We start from the raw sequence: 15,340 nt of genomic DNA, 5'->3' as shown, positions 1-15,340 counted from the left end.
GAATACCTGGTCTATCCCACTCCTTAGTAACAATATCCGAAATCCTCTTAGGGACCGGAAAAACATCAGTGTAAACAGGAACCTCTAAATATTTGACCATTTTACACAATTTCTCTGGAACTACAATAGGGTCACAATCATCCAGAGTAGCTAAAACCTCCCTGAGCAATAAGCTGAGGTGCTCTAGCTTAAATTTAAATGCCGTCATATCTGAATCTGTCTGAGGGAACTTCTTTCCTGAATCAGAAATCTCTCCCTCAGACAGCAAATCCCTCATCCCTACCTCAGAACATTGTGAGGGAATATCAGATACGGCTACTAAAGCGTCAGAAGGCTCAACATTTGTTCTTAACCCAGAGCTAAAGCGCTTCCCTTGCAACCCAGGCAGTTTAGATAAAACCTCTGTGAGGGTAGTATTCATAACTGAAGCCATATCTTGCAAGGTGAAAGAATTAGACGCCAAAATATGCTGTTTGCAATTTATAGACATATCAGTAGACAATGGCTTCTAAACAAATTGAGCAATGAGTTTCCTCAGTGTCAGACTGACTGGTAAGACTAGTAATAAAGCAAGCAAGCTTGGAAAACACTTTAATGAAAAAAACACAATTTGCAAAAACGGTACTGTGCCTTTAAGAGAAAAAAAGGCACACACAAACTGCAAAACAGGTTAAAATTGCTTCAAATTTTCCGAAATTTTAACAGTGTACCCACTAAGCTTTAGAAGGATTGCACCACAAGTAAATAAGCAATAAACCCACAAATGACAAAACCGGATTGAAATTTATCTAAAACCGGTTAAAACCCCCTATAAGTACCAGCTCTGCTGTGGCCCTACCTGCTCTTAGGAACGATAATATGGGGTTAAAGCTTCGAATAGGCCCTCAGAAGACTATCAGGACCTCAGGAGAAGTTGCTTGCTGCTTGTCTGAATTACTAAATGCGCAAAAATAGGCCCCGCCCACCTCACTCGATGTTGCTGGGGCCTACACAAATCTACCAAACTTTGTTAAAAACCATGTGGGTTATAACAACCCCAAATAAGCCAAATGACCCCTCAAGCAAACGTCCCATAAACATAAAAAAACAGAACACACAAACGTTTGTCCCATTTTCTCATAAACAAACTGAGTGCCCAAAAAACGTAGCCCTTCGTGCAAGCTAGTAAAGCCTCTTTCATACTAGGATTACTGCTTACCCTTCCCCTAATGGGGATACTGTCAGCCTTTCTGAGTTAACACAGTCTCTGCAGAAAATATGACTGAACATACCTCATTGCTGTATAGCAAGAAACCGTTACTCACACTGAAGTTTTCTTGTACTCCTCGGATTCTGTGGGAACAGCAGTGGACCTTATTTGCAAATGCTAAAATCATAATCCTCCAGGCAGAAATCTTCATCTATGTCCTGCCTGAGAGTAAATATTACAACACCGGTACCATTTAAAAATAACAAACTCTTGATTGTAGATAAAATAAAACTAACAGCTTAACAACTCTTTCACTTTACCCTTCCTGCTTAGAGCCGGCAAAGAGAATGACTGGGGGGTGGAGTTAAGGGGGGAGCTATATAGACAGCTCTGCTGTGGTGCTCTCTTTGCCACTTCCTGTTAGGAAGGATAATATCCCACAAGTAAGGATGAATCCGTGGACTCGGTACATCATGCAAAAGAAACAGGTTTTATTCTGGCCAGAGTCTGAACAAACTCCTCACCATTTGGCAAACAAGCCAACTTCTTATGAAAAAGAACAGTAAGGGCAGAGATATGACCCTTAATAGAACTGGCCAACAGGCCCTTCTACAAGCCCTTCTGGAGAAACTAAGATCCGTGGAATTTTCACTCTACGCCAAGAAAAACCACGCTGGTCCTACCAGTGAAGATAATTCTTCCAGACCTTGTAGTAGATGTGTCGGGTGACAGGCTTGCAAGCCTGGATAAGAGTATCAATCACCCTGTCAGAGAAGCCTCTCTGAGACAAGATCAACCGCCCAATCTCCAGGCAGTCAGCCTCAGAATATCTAGGTTTTGGTAAAAGAACAGACCCTGAGTTAGCAGGTCCTGACGAAGAGGCAACTGTCAAGGAGGAGGAGCAGACGTTCACTAGGTCTACCAAGTTCTGCGTGGCCACCCAGGGGCTATAAAAATAGTTGGTATTCTCTACTGCTTGATCCGAGCGACCACTTGGGGCATGAGAACAAATCGGTGAAAACAGATACACTAGGATGAAGTTCCACGTAACCACTAGAGCATTCACTAACTCCGTCTGAGGATCCCTGGACCTCGATTCGTATTTCAGGAGCTTGGCATTGATGCAGGAAGCCATCAGATCTATCTAGGGAGCACTCCATTTGCGAGTGATCTCCAGAAACACCTTTTTAGTGACCACTCCACTGAGTGGAGACACTGCCTGCTCAGGAAATCCTCTTCCCAATTCTCCACACTTGGGATGCGGATAGCTGTAATTTGACATTGATGTCTCCCTGCCCTGCTCCATCGCCAGAGAGCTCTGTGTACCACTCTGATGGTTGATGTAGGCCACGGTAGTTATGTTGTCCAATTGGAATTGGATATAATGGACGGAACCTAGTTGGGGCCTTGCTAGATGCGCATTGTAAATAGCTCTCAACTCGATAATGTGGATTGAAAGAGACACTTCCTCCTGACACCAAGTTCCTTGGGCTCTCATGGAACCCCATACCACACCCCAGTCAGACTCGCGTCTGTGGTGATACTCACACAACAGGGGTGACGGAAACACTTCCCTAGGAGAACTAGAGTTGGGGACTGCCACCAAGCGAAACTCTTGTCTGGGCGTCCAGGCAGATGACCTGCTACATATCTAATGATATCCATTCCCTTGTCTGAGCATACACAACTGTAGTGGTCTCAGATGAAAGAGAGCAAACAGTATAGCATCCAAAGCCGCAAACATAAGATCTACCACTTCCTTATATTTGCTAAAGAAGGATGAGCAATATACTGACAGAGTCTATGATTGTTTCCAGCATGGTCGAGGAAACTTTTCCAGATTGACCATAAAAATGTGCGCACAAAGACACAAGAGTAACCTCTCTGTGTGGTCCTGAGCTACTGGCAAAGATGGAGCCTGAACCAGAATGTCGTCCAGGTAAGGAGCTACTGCAATAGATTGCAGGTGAACCGCGGCCAGCAGAACTCCCAGCACCTTGATCATCATTCGGGGTACCGTAGCCAGTCCAAATGGGAGCGCAACAAAGTGTTGGTGCTTGTCTAGTAAGGCGAAGCCGCAGGAAACGTTAGTGATCTCTGTGGATCAGAAGGTGAAGGTAAGCATCTTTCAGGTCTATTGTAGTCACAAACTGACCCTCTTGGACCATGGGAAGGATGGAGCTTATCTTTTCCATTCTGAAGGTTGGAATCCTTACAAATCTGTTGAGATCCTACAGGTCTAGAATGGAGCGGACCAAGAAGAAGTTGGAGAAGAACCCTTTTCCCCTCTCTGATGGGGGAACTGGAACCACCACACCGCCCATGGTCATGAGGTCGTCCACACAGTGTAGTGCTGGGTTTTTCCGAAGTCCTTCAGAGAAGGAAGCGATCCCTTGGGGGACGGGACTGACAGCTTATTCTGTATCCTTGACAAACTATGTCCAATACCCAAAAGTCTTGGACGAACTGAGCCCAGTCCCTCTGAAACAGATAGTCTGCCCCCCCCCCATGACCAGGTCCCAGGTCAGGGTTATCCCATCATGCTGACTTAATGTCCTGGGAAGAGTCTAGACTCGGACCAAACAGGGACTTGCACTTGAAAGACAAGTATAGTAGTCGACTTAGAAACAGTATCCACCGACCACGACTTGAGCCACAAGGCCCTCCTAGCCAGAACTTGGGATTGATGCAGATAATTTGGAGAATGGCATCCCTGATTAAGGCATTTGCCAACCTTAGGGACTGTATATGTTCCTAAGTCTCCTCTAGAGGAGTTTTGACAGTAATCATTCCCGATAAAGATTTGCAACAGAACTTGGGGGCCCCCATCACTGCGGCTATTCCAACCCCTGGTTTAAACAGGGAGCCAGACTGGAGGAAAACCCTTCTTAGGTATCCCTCAAACTTTTTATATAGATGATCCTTAAAGGAAGTGCTATTCTCAAGCGGAATGGTAGTGCGCTTAGCCACAGAACCCTCTTAAGCAGAAGGCTGAGCTGCTCCACCTTGCTTATGAACCCGATTGTACCCTCCTCAGAGTTCTCTTTCGAGTCTCCTTCAGAAGGGTCAGAGGAAGGAAGTTCTGTTGTGGCCTCTGCCAAAGCATTTGGGCTACGTACTGGAGAACAATGTTTAACTTTTCTTTTCCCTGCTACAGGCATAGCGCTCAGACCAGCAGCCTGTATACAGGCCGTGAGCAAAATGGGCAAAGGGCTTACCCCAGCCGGGATCGTACTATTTCCTCAGCAGGCTGCCTGCTTGGGCCTCCTAAATGAGACGTCAGGACAAATGACAGAAAACAATTGCATCATTGTGCCGGAGGGCACACTGTAATTTGCAAAGCATACATTTATTATTTTCAATGGAATTTCCAGAGGAAGATTCCTCCAGACTGTCTATTAATATAGTCATACATAGTATATTGGTGTATAATGACAATTTTGGCAACAATCATGAGCCTCACAGCGTGGTACCCCAGGCTTCCAATGCACAAATCCACGGTCTCCTTTATGCCCTGCTTAGGACATCTTACCACCTCTGATCTGGCCGAGCCGCGAGCTGCTACCGCTTTCCCAAAGGTCTGTTGCACAGTGTAGCTGAAGCAGAAATGGAGCAAAATCACTGTCTACGGCGGGAATCTACATCTCCGCCCACCGCTGCAGCCTGTATTGACAGAAGGCTTGTGGACTGTAGTGATAACCCACAAAATGGCATTGCCCTTGGGATGAGCCTGCACGTTTAATGGATTGAGTAACCGGAGCACCGGTATCTAATTCTAGTGCAGCTGAATCGCAAACACCTTTGCATGTCATAGTGTCTGGGCCCAGAGGCAGAACTTTTTTTCATTTTCTGCGATGAGATTTTTTTTTTTTTAGTGAAAAATTTTCTGCAGTGTCTTTAAGAAGCTGGTGGTGCTGTGTTTGTTGCCCTTACTTGGTGTGCATGAGGACAGGTTCATGTACAGCCTGTGTATACACCATACACACACACCCTATATATATATATATATATATATATATATATATACACACCCCCATATATATCTATTTATATATATATACACACACTTATTAAAGAACAAAAAAAAATAATCTAAGTATTTTGGTTGGCTCCTACACTCCTAAAATACATTTGTTAAGCCCTGACTTACCTTTTCTGCAATGTGCTGTTCCCTGTACCGCACTGGAGATCAGGAAGTGAGAGGAAATTGAAGAGAGGAACGTAGCAAATATTTCCATTGCGATAGAACGGAACAGTGAAACCTGCAGGCAGAAATGAAAAGTGTAGGCAAATTTTTTTTTTCTGACACTGCCGTTCTTTCTGCAGAGACCCTTCAGTTTCTGCAATAAGAACGCAGATCGCACAGTGTTCTACCTGTCTGGGTATTATGGAGTCCATACACTAGGACTGTAATAATTGTCTGTGGCTTATATAAGTGCTAATGAAGCGCTCCCCTTTCAGCCGCATACACACTAAAGTCTGGCTGGTTACCGGGTACACCACTCTGCTTATGACAGGTCACCGTCTGATGCAAAGGGGACATGAATGTGCACAGTGCACCTAGAATACACACAGACATGACCTTATACATCCTCTCCATTAGGCAAGTTGACACGAGAGAGGGGACAACTTAACCATGTTAAGTCTGTAATTTAGTGTGAGTCACACCGTGTTACCAGACAGGGGATTTAGGTTAAGAGATTGGAAAGAGGTGTGGGAGTCCCAGCGTCGACCAGTATTAAATATAATAATACTCTATTGCACTGGTTTTTAAACCTGTCCTCAGGCCTCCCCAACGGTCCAGGTTTTCTGAATTACCTTGGATGAGAGCAGATAAAATAACCATGTTTATTAATCAGCTGATTATTTCACCTGTTCTGCAGTTCAGATAACCTAAAAATGTGGCCTGTTAGGGAGGCCTGTGGACAGGTTTGAAAAACACTGCTCTATTGAGATTTATATGGCTATATCATCCCCGGCTCTCAATGAAAGCCAAATCCATGTTAAAAACTCAATTTCTTCATATCTTCAGAGCACCTCTCTCTGCCTACCTCCATGACACGTGGCAAAGAACTACTGGGAGGGTAGGGGAAGTTTATTTATTTATTGCATTGTTTGGGGTGTCTTTGCCTTCTTCTAGTGTCCAGGTCGAGTATTTCCCATAGGTTAAGAATGTTCTTGTGGACTCTCACTGCTAAAAGAAGGAAAAACATAATTTATGTAAGAACTTACCTGATAAATTAATTTCTTTCATATTAGCAAGAGTCCATGAGCTAGTGACGTATGGGATATACATTCCTACCAGGAGGGGCAAAGTTTCCCAAACCTCAAAATGCCTATAAATACACCCCTCACCACACCCACAAATCAGTTTAACGAATAGCCAAGAAGTGGGGTGACAAGAAAAACGTGCGAAAGCATAAAAAATAAGGAATTGGAATAATTGTGCTTTATACAAAAAAATTATAACCACCTCAAAAAATGGTGGGCCTCATGGACTCTTGCTAATATGAAAGAAATGAATTTATCAGGTAAGTTCTTACATAAATTATGTTTTCTTTCATGTAATTAGCAAGAGTCCATGAGCTAGTGACGTATGGGATAATGAATACCCAAGATGTGGATCTTCCACGCAAGAGTCACTAGAGAGGGAGGGATAAAATAAAAACAGCCAATACCGCTGAAAAATAATCCACACCCCAAAACAAAGTTTAAATCATATAATGAAAAAAACTGAAATTATAAGCAGAAGAATCAAACTGAAACAGCTGCCTGAAGTACTTTTCTACCAAAAACTGCTTCAGAAAAAGAAAACACATCAAAATGGTAGAATTTAGTAAAAGTATGCAAAGAAGACCAAGTTGCTGCTTTGCAAATCTGATCAACCGAAGCTTCATTCCTAAATGCCCAGGAAGTAGAGACTGACCTAGTCGAATGAGCTGTAATCCTTTGAGGCGGAGTTCTACCCGACTCAACATAAGCATGATGAACCAAAGACTTTAACCAAGATGCCAAAGAAATGGCAGAAGCCTTCTGACCTTTCCTAGAACCAGAAAAGATAACAAATAGACTAGAAGTCTTTTGGAAATCTTTAGTAGCTTCAACATAATATTTCAAAGCTCTAACTACATCCAAAGAATGCAACGATCTTTCCTTAGAGTTCTTAGGATTAGGACACAATGAAGGAACCACAATTTCTCTTCTAATGTTGTTAGAATTCACAACCTTAGGTAAAAATTTAAATGAAGTTCGCGACACCGCCTTATCCTGATGAAAAATCAGAAAAGGAGACTCACAAGAAAGAGCAGATAATTCAGAAACTCTTCTAGCAGAAGAGATGGCCAAAAGAAACAAAACTTTTAAAGTAATTTAATATCCAGCGAATGCATAGGTTCAAATGGAGGAGCTGGAAGAGCCCCCAGAACCAAATTCAAACTTCAAGGAGGAGAAATTGACTTAATGACAGGTTTTATACGAACCAAAGCCTGTACAAAACAATGAATATCAGGAAGATTAGCAATCTTTCTGTGAAAAAGAACAGAAAGAGCAGAAATTTGTCCTTTCAAGGAACTTGCAGACAAACCTTTATCCAAACCATTATGAAGAAACTGTAAAATTCTAGGAATTCTAAAAGAATGCCAAGAAAAATGATGAGAAGAACACCAAGAAATGTAAGCCTTCCAGACTCGATAATATATCTTCCTAGATACAGATTTACGAGCCTGTAACATAGAATTAATTACGGAGTCAGAGAAACCTCTATGACTGAGAATCAAGCGTTCAATCTCCATACCTTCAAATTTAAGGATTTGAGATCCTGATGGAAAAAAGGACCTTGCGATAGAAGGTCTGGTCTTAACGGAAGAGTCCACGGTTGGCAAGTAGCTATCCGGACAAGATCCGCATACCAAAACCTGTGAGGCCATGCTGGAGCCACCAGCAGAACAAACAAATGCTCCTTTAGAATCTTGGAAATCACTCTTGGAAGAAGAACTAGAGGCGGAAAGATATAGGCAGGATGATACTTCCAAGGAAGTGACAATGCATCCACTGCTTCCGCCTGAGGATCCCTGGATCTGGACAGATACCTGGGAAGCTTCTTGTTTAGATGAGAAGCCATCAGATCGATTTCTGGAAGTCCCCATATTTGAACAATCTGACGAAATACCTCTGGGTGAAGAGACCATTCGCCTGGATGTAATGTTTGGCGACTGAGATAATCCGCTTCCCAATTGTCTATACCTGGGATATGAACCGCAGAAATTAGACAGGAGCTGGATTCCGCCCATACAAGTATTCGAGATACTTCTTTCATAGCCAGAGGACTGCGAGTCCCTCCTTGATGATTGACATATGCCACGGTTGTGACATTGTCCGTCTGAAAACAAATGAACGACTCTCTCTTTAGAAGAGGCCACGACTGAAGAGCTCTGACAATTGCACGGAGTTCCAAAATGTTGATTGGTAATCTCGCCTCCTGAGATTCCCAAACCCCTTGTGCTGTCAGAGACCCCCATACAGCTCCCCAACCTGTCAGACTTGCATCTGTTGAAATTACAGTCCAGGTCGGAAGAACAAAAACATAATTTATGTAAGAACTTACCTGATAAATTCATTTCTTTCATATTAACAAGAGTCCATGAGCTAGTGACGTATGGGATATACATTCCTACCAGGAGGGGCAAAGTTTCCCAAACCTTAAAATGCCTATAAATACACCCCTCACCACACCCACAAATCAGTTTAACGAATAGCCAAGAAGTGGGGTGATAAGAAAAAAAGTGCGAAGCATATAAAATAAGGAATTGGAATAATTGTGCTTTATACAAAAAAATCATAACCACCACAAAAAAGGGTGGGCCTCATGGACTCTTGTTAATATGAAAGAAATGAATTTATCAGGTAAGTTCTTACATAAATTATGTTTTCTTTCATGTAATTAACAAGAGTCCATGAGCTAGTGACGTATGGGATAATGAATACCCAAGATGTGGATCTTTCCACACAAGAGTCACTAGAGAGGGAGGGATAAAATAAAGACAGCCAATTCCTGCTGAAAATAATCCACACCCAAAATAAAGTTTAATGAAAAACATAAGCAGAAGATTCAAACCGAAACCACTGCCTGAAGTACCTTTCTACCAAAAACTGCTTCAGAAGAAGAGAATACATCAAAATGGTAGAATTTAGTAAAAGTATGCAAAGAGGACCAAGTCGCTGCTTTGCAAATCTGATCAACTGAAGCTTCATTCCTAAACGCCCAGGAAGTAGAAACTGACCTAGTAGAATGAGCTGTAATCCGCTGAGGCGGAGTCTTACCCGATTTAACATAGGCAAGATGAATTAAAGATTTCAACCAGGATGCCAAAGAAATGGCAGAAGCTTTCTGGCCTTTTCTAGAACCAGAAAAGATGACAAATAGACTAGAAGTCTTTCGGAAAGATTTAGTAGCTTCAACATAATATTTCAAAGCTCTAACAACATCCAAAGAATGTAACGATTTTTCCTTAGAATTCTTAGGATTAGGACATAATGAAGGAACCACGATTTCTCTACTAATGTTGTTGGAATTCACAACCTTAGGTAAAAATTCAAAAGAAGTTCGCAACACCGCCTTATCCTGATGAAAAATCAGAAAAGGAGACTCACAAGAAAGAGCAGATAATTCAGAAACTCTTCTGGCAGAAGAGATGGCCAAAAGGAACAAAACTTTCCAAGAAAGCAATTTAATGTCCAATGAATGCATAGGTTCAAACGGAGGAGCTTGAAGAGCTCCCAGAACCAAATTCAAACTCCATGGAGGAGAAATTGACTTAATGACAGGTTTTATACGAACCAAAGCTTGTACAAAACAATGAATATCAGGAAGAATAGCAATCTTTCTGTGAAAAAGAACAGAAAGAGCAGAGATTTGTCCTTTCAAGGAACTTGCGGACAAACCCTTATCTAAACCATCCTGAAGAAATTGTAATATTCTCGGAATTCTAAAAGAATACCAAGAAAAATGATGAGTAAGACACCAAGAAATATAAGTCTTCCAGACTCTATAATATATCTCTCTAGATACAGATTTACGAGCCTGTAACATAGTATCAATCACAGAGTCAGAGAAACCTCTTTGACTAAGAATCAAGCGTTCAATCTCCATACCTTTAAATTTAAGGATTTCAGATCCGGATGGAAAAAAGGACCTTGCGACAGAAGGTCTGGTCTTAACGGAAGAGTCCATGGTTGGCAAGATGCCATCCGGACAAGATCCGCATACCAAAACCTGTGAGGCCATGCCGGAGCTATTAGCAGAACAAACGAGCATTCCCTCAGAATCTTGGAGATTACTCTTGGAAGAAGAACTAGAGGCGGAAAGATATAGGCAGGATGATACTTCCAAGGAAGTGATAATGCATCCACTGCCTCCGCCTGAGGATCCCGGGATCTGGACAGATACCTGGGAAGTTTCTTGTTTAGATGAGAAGCCATCAGATCTATCTCTGGAAGCCCCCACATTTGAACAATCTGAAGAAATACCTCTGGGTGAAGAGACCATTCGCCCGGATGCAACGTTTGGCGACTGAGATAATCCGCTTCCCAATTGTCTACACCTGGGATATGAACCGCAGAGATTAGACAGGAGCTGGATTCCGCCCAAACCAAAATTCGAGATACTTCTTTCATAGCCAGAGGACTGTGAGTCCCTCCTTGATGATTGATGTATGCCACAGTTGTGACATTGTCTGTCTGAAAACAAATGAACGATTCTCTCTTCAGAAGAGGCCAAAACTGAAGAGCTCTGAAAATTGCACGGAGTTCCAAAATATTGATCGGTAATCTCACCTCCTGAGATTCCCAAACTCCCTGTGCCGTCAGAGATCCCCACACAGCTCCCCAACCTGTGAGACTTGCATCTGTTGAAATTACAGTCCAGGTCGGAAGAACAAAAGAAGCCCCCTGAATTAAACGATGGTGATCTGTCCACCACGTTAGAGAGTGTCGAACAATCGGTTTTAAAGATATTAATTGATATATCTTCGTGTAATCCCTGCACCATTGGTTCAGCATACAGAGCTGAAGAGGTCGCATGTGAAAACGAGCAAAGGGGATCGCGTCCGATGCAGCAGTCATAAGACCTAGAATTTCCATGCATAAGGCTACCGAAGGGAATGATTGAGACTGAAGGTTTCGACAAGCTGTAATCAATTTTAGACGTCTCTTGTCTGTTAAAGACAGGGTCATGGACACTGAATCTATCTGGAAACCCAGAAAGGATACCCTTGTTTGAGGAATCAAAGAACTTTTTGGTAAATTGATCCTCCAACCATGATCTTGAAGAAACAACACAAGTCGATTCGTATGAGACTCTGCTAAATGTAAAGACTGAGCAAGTACCAAGATATCGTCCAAATAAGGAAATACCACAATACCCTGTTCTCTGATTACAGACAGAAGGGCACCGAGAATCTTTGTGAAAATTCTTGGAGCTGTAGCAAGGCCAAACGGTAGAGCCACAAATTGGTAATGCTTGTCTAGAAAAGAGAATCTCAGGAACTGAAAATGATCTGGATGAATCGGAATATGCAGATATGCATCCTGTAAATCTATTGTGGACATATAATTCCCTTGCTGAACAAAAGGCAATATAGTCCTTACAGTTACCATCTTGAACGTTGGTATCCTTACATAACGATTCAATAATTTTAGATCCAGAACTGGTCTGAAGGAATTCTCCTTCTTTGGTACAATGAAGAGATTTGAATAAAACCCCATCCCCTGTTCCGGAACTGGAACTGGCATAATTACTCCAGCCAACTCTAGATCTGAAACACAATTCAGAAATGCTTGAGCTTTCACTGGATTTACTGGGACACGGGAAAGAAAAAATCTCTTTGCAGGAGGTCTCATCTTGAAACCAATTCTGTACCCTTCTGAAACAATGTTCTGAATCCAAAGATTGTGAACAGAATTGATCCAAATTTCTTTGAAAAAACGTAACCTGCCCCCTACCAGCTGAACTGGAATGAGGGCCGTACCTTCATGTGAACTTAGAAGCAGGCTTTGCCTTTCTAGCAGGCTTGGATTTATTCCAGACTGGAGATGGTTTCCAAACTGAAACTGCTCCTGAGGACGAAGGATCAGGCTTTTGTTCTTTGTTGAAACGAAAGGAACGAAAACGATTGTTAGCCCTGTTTTTACCTTTAGATTTTTTATCCTGCGGTAAAAAAGTTCCTTTCCCACCAGTAACAGTTGAAATAATAGAATCCAACTGAGAACCAAATAATTTGTTTCCCTGGAAAGAAATGGAAAGTAGAGTTGATTTAGAAGCCATATCAGCATTCCAAGTCTTAAGCCATAAAGCTCTTCTGGCTAAGATAGCCAGAGACATAAACCTAACATCAACTCTAATAATATCAAAAATGGCATCACAGATAAAATTATTAGCATGCTGGAGAAGAATAATAATATCATGAGAATCACGATTTGCTACTTGTTGCGCTAGAGTTTCCAACCAAAAAGTTGAAGCTGCAGCAACATCAGCCAATGATATAGCAGGTCTAAGAAGATTACCTGAACACAGATAAGCTTTTCTTAGAAAAGATTCAATTTTTCTATCTAAAGGATCCTTAAACGAGGTACCATCTGACGTAGGAATGGTAGTACGTTTAGCAAGGGTAGAAATAGCCCCATCAACTTTAGGGATTTTGTCCCAAAATTCTAACCTGTCAGGCGGAACAGGATATAATTGCTTAAAACGTTTAGAAGGAGTAAATGAATTACCCAATTTATCCCATTCTTTGGAAATCACTGCAGAAATAGCATTAGGAACAGGAAAAACTTCTGGAATAACCGCAGGAGCTTTAAAAACCTTATCCAAACGTATAGAATTAGTATCAAGAGGACTAGAATCCTCTATTTCTAAAGCAATTAGTACTTCTTTAAGTAAAGAGCGAATAAATTCCATCTTAAATAAATATGAAGATTTATCAGCATCAATCTCTGAGATAGAATCCTCTGAACCAGAAGAGTCCAAAGAATCAGAATGATGGTGTTCATTTAAAAATTCATCTGTAGAGAGAGAAGATTTAAAAGACTTTTTACGTTTACTAGAAGGAGAAATAACAGACAAAGCCTTCTTTATGGATTCAGAAACAAAATCTCTTATGTTATCAGGAACATTCTGCACCTTAGATGTTGAGGGAACTGCAACAGGCAATGGTACATTACTAAAGGAAATTTTATCTGCTTTAACAAGTTTGTCATGACAATTATTACAAACAACAGCTGGAGGAATAGCTACCAAAAATTTACAGCAGATACACTTAGCTTTGGTAGATCCAGCAGGCAGTGATTTTCCTGTAGTATCTTCTGGCTCAGATGCAACGTGAGACATCTTGCAATATGTAAGAGAAAAAACAACATATAAAGCAAAATAGATCAAATTCCTTATAAGACAGTTTCAGGAATGGGAAAGAATGCCAAATATCAAGCTTCTAGCAACCAGAAGCAAATGAAAAATGAGACTGAAATAATGTGGAGACAAAAGCGACGCCCATATTTTTTAGCGCCAAATAAGACGCCCACATTATTTGGCGCCTAAATGCTTTTGGCGCCAAAAATGACGCCACATCCGGAACGCCGACATTTTTGGCGCAAAATAACGTCAAAAAATGACGTAACTTCCGGCGACACGTATGACGCCGGAAACGGAAAATAATTTTTGCGCCAAAAAAGTCCGCGCCAAGAATGACGCAATAAAATGAAGCATTTTCAGCCCCCGCGAGCCTAACAGCCCACAGGGAAAAAAGTCAAATTTTTGAGGTAAGAAAAATATGATAATTCAATGCATAATCCCAAATATGAAACTGACTGTCTGAAAATAAGGAAAGTTGAACATTCTGAGTCAAGGCAAATAAATGTTTGAATACATATATTTAGAACTTTATAAATAAAGTGCCCAACCATAGCTTAGAGTGTCACAGAAAATAAGACTTACTTACCCCAGGACACTCATCTACATGTTTGTAGAAAGCCAAACCAGTACTGAAACGAGAATCAGTAGAGGTAATGGTAAATATAAGAGTATATCGTCAATCTGAAAAGGGAGGTAAGAGATGAATCTCTACGACCGATAACAGAGAACCTTATGAAATAGACCCCGTAGAAGGAGATCACTGCATTCAATAGGCAATACTCTCTTCACATCCCTCTGACATTCACTGCACGCTGAGAGGAAAACCGGGCTCCAACTTGCTGCGGAGCGCATATCAACGTAGAATCTAGCACAAACTTACTTCACCACCTCCCTTGGAGGCAAAGTTTGTAAAACTGATTTGTGGGTGTGGTGAGGGGTGTATTTATAGGCATTTTAAGGTTTGGGAAACTTTGCCCCTCCTGGTAGGAATGTATATCCCATACGTCACTAGCTCATGGACTCTTGTTAATTACATGAAAGAAAGAAGCCCCCTGAACTAAACGATGGTGGTCTGTCCACCACGTTAGAGAGTGTCGTACAATCGGTTTTAAAGATATTAATTGTGATATCTTTGTATAATCCCTGCACCACTGGTTCAGCATACAGAGCTGAAGAGGTCGCATGTGAAAACGAGCAAAGGGGATCGCGTCCGATGCAGCAGTCATAAGACCTAGAATTTCCATGCATAAGGCTACCGAAGGGAATGATTGAGACTGAAGGTTTTGACAAGCTGAAACCAATTTCAGACGTCTCTTGTCCGTCAACGACAGAGTCATGGACACTGAATCTATCTGGAAACCTAAAAAGGTTACCCTTGTCTGAGGAATCAACGAACTCTTTGGTAAATTGATCCTCCAACCATGTTCTCGAAGAAACGATACAAGTCGATTCGTATGAGATTCTGCTAAATGTGAAGACTGAGCAAGTACCAAGATATCGTCCAAATAAGGAAATACCACAATACCCTGTTCTCTGATTACAGATAGAAGGGCACCGAGAACCTTTGTAAAAATCCTTGGAGCTGTTGCTAGGCCAAACGGCAGAGCCACAAACTGGTAATGCTTGTCTAGAAAAGAGAATCTCAGAAACTGATAGTGATCTGGATGAATCGGAATATGCAGATATGCATCTTGTAAATCTATTGTGGACATACAATGCCCTTGCTGAACAAAAGGCAGAATAGTCCT

Source organism: Bombina bombina, chromosome 5 (assembly GCF_027579735.1).
Source record: "Bombina bombina isolate aBomBom1 chromosome 5, aBomBom1.pri, whole genome shotgun sequence".
NCBI classification, from domain to species: Eukaryota; Metazoa; Chordata; class Amphibia; order Anura; family Bombinatoridae; genus Bombina; species Bombina bombina.
Note: the sequence above shows the minus strand (reverse complement) of the source record.